Below are 2,605 nucleotides of genomic sequence, written 5' to 3'. Positions count from 1 at the left end.
TTCTTTTTTGACAGAAGATGAAGACATTTTACGACCCTGTACTGCGGTAGGAACAATGTACGAAATTTTATCATGTGTCCTTGAACGAATAATTGCTTCTGCTACTGACAATGCTACTGTTCCTTAGTCTGGGCACTACACATAAAATGCCTGACAATTAAAACATTTGGGCAAGCGCTATTTTAATTTTGAAATAATTATTTAAGACTTTTAAACATCTCTCATAAAGATGGATTTTAACCAGAATTTCCTCGTTTGGGATTGGTCCAGGAATTTTAGTGTTCCCCTGTTCACCATTTACAGAGTATGTTGTACAATGTAAAAAATATATATATATTTATTTTTTAATGCATGTTCAAGATCATATTCAGCATTTATTTTGATTATTTAATAGTTGCAGTGGACTGTGCATGAGACGATTCCCCACAGCGCCGGCGTATATAGTGAGCTTGTGAAAATGGTGAGAACCATGCAGCTTAAATTTTCATTTAACACAAACAACCTCACATTGTTTTTATTAATTTGTATATTTTAGCATAAGACTATAAAAAATAACAACTTGAACTACTATTTACCAAGTAAAAAAGACAAGGTTTATATTCTTAATTTCTTTATCCTAAAAATACAATAGCAATGGATTCTGACAGTTAATCTAAACATACTACAGTGTATAAATTGCACAGAGCTATGCATAATTATATTACATTAGATATTTAAGCATAAATTATTAAAAATAGCTATCATATTCTATGATGCACAATTATGCATGCATTAATTACAGGAATCCCAATACTCACAAGAAGGACAATAGCAGTATGAAAATTAACACAAAGGTAAGATTTCTTAAATTTTCAGATAAGATCAATAAAATCACATGAATTGAATTTTTTTTAGCTCACCTGAGCCATTTTAAGACCCAAGCGAGTTTTTTGATCAGTTGTCTGGTATCCGTCTGTCATCTGTAAACTTTTCAAATTTTTACATTCATCAGAATTAATCCTAAGTTGAACAAAAAAACCTTCAAGATACAACTTTTCTTTCAGAAATTGTGCCAGAAAAGTTTGGAGTATCTGTGGAAATGATCTGACAACATGGAACTTGCTGAGCCTTCCTTCTTAAAGTGACATGACCAGATATTTGGCTACCCAGTTTGAGGTACGAACTAATCATTTGTTGTACGACTTAATGTATATGAGATTGCCACCTTTTACTGGAACTTCGAATTTGCTGTCAACTTTAAACCCCTGCTATCTACAGTGTAAGTTGTTAATATATTTTATTTTACGTTAAATCACTTGCTCATTATCCCAATAACTTGCATAACTTGTTAAATGCTGTAGATGTTTACCTTTGCATTTTCGTAAACTCGTAAATTCCATGTGTTCCAGGTATGGTGCGCCATTATGTACATCAGTTTCGTATCATGTATTGTCGTCTCTAAATTTGATCTTATTCATTTTATAATATGTTTTTGAAATAATTTGTTGAACTAGATCACAAAGTGTAAGGATTTTATCATTGTATGAATGTTATCTACTTGCTCTAATCATAAATACATCAGTTTGTATATTTTTTATATGAAATTCCATACTTGTTATTGATTTTTCATATTTTTTTTTATCCATAGTATCTTTCTGTTAAATAAAATAAAATATTATGGAGGAACATGGAGAAAAAGGCACCTCAACATATTCAAGGTCAAGCAGGTAACACAGTGGTAAAATGCTCAAAAAAAAGAGATGGCAAAAAGTCACTAGTCCCCAATTTACATGTTCATCCACAAAATCTGTAGCTTGCTGGTCTGAAACTATAGATACGTATGTCTTAATATGTTAAATGCTGTAAATGCTATTCTTTGCATTTTCGTAAAGTTTGTAAATCTTCTAACTCCATGTGCTCAGAGTTCGGTACCATTATGTATGTTTTGTATCATATTTTGTCGTCTATAAATTTGATCTACACATATATATGTTTCTTTATGTAATTCACTTAACTAGATGACACAGAGAATTTTATCATTGTGTAAAATGTTATCTACTTGCTTTAGTCATAAGTACACCCTGTTTGTATAATTTTTTTCTCCTTTTTGTATATTCTTTCTACGGAGAGCCATACCTGTTATTAATTTTTCATATTTTGTTTGTTACAGCTTTTTACCATATCCATAGTATCTTGCTGCTAAATGAAAGAATTATTGTGGAGGAACAGAGAAAAGGCCACCTCAACATGTTCAAGGTCAAGCAGCTAAACATGGTGGTAAAATGCTCAAAAAAAAAAAAGATAGCGAAAAAGTCATTACTCCCCAATTTACATGTACATCAACACTAGCTTCAAAATCTGTAGCCCGCTGGTCTGAAATTATCGATAAATATTTCATTACCCAGACTTTAAAAAATGGCATATCTTTTATGGTCTTCTGTAAATGTCAAAGTTCTGATGTTAAGAGAACCACCTGTTTAAACAGTAGACTAAAGAAACATTAAGTGGAACAAAACTCACAAACCCCTTTCTGTGTCGTACAATTGTTCCTTTTCAGATCTACATTGCAATCAATGTAATCGCACACAAATGTAAACACATCACCCCATACATGTAATATCAAATA

The 2,605-nt window shown here is 31.5% G+C and overlaps 1 long non-coding RNA gene across 1 annotated transcript; it reads left to right on the top strand.

Moving 5' to 3' along the window:
* The first annotated feature begins 306 nt into the window (after positions 1–306).
* On the top strand, positions 307–1,133 carry LOC134260574 (uncharacterized). The gene is made up of 3 exons (XR_009990573.1): positions 307–460; positions 782–833; positions 1,044–1,133. It is a non-coding gene; the product is annotated as an uncharacterized LOC134260574 (long non-coding RNA).
* Positions 1,134–2,605: the final 1,472 nt, after the last annotated feature.

Source organism: Saccostrea cucullata, unplaced genomic scaffold (assembly GCF_032062105.1).
Source record: "Saccostrea cucullata isolate Sc308-1 unplaced genomic scaffold, CSIRO_AGI_Scuc_v1 ctg18462, whole genome shotgun sequence".
Classification (NCBI taxonomy): Eukaryota; Metazoa; Mollusca; class Bivalvia; order Ostreida; family Ostreidae; genus Saccostrea; species Saccostrea cuccullata.
Note: the sequence above shows the minus strand (reverse complement) of the source record. Positions and strands in the feature narration are given on the sequence as shown.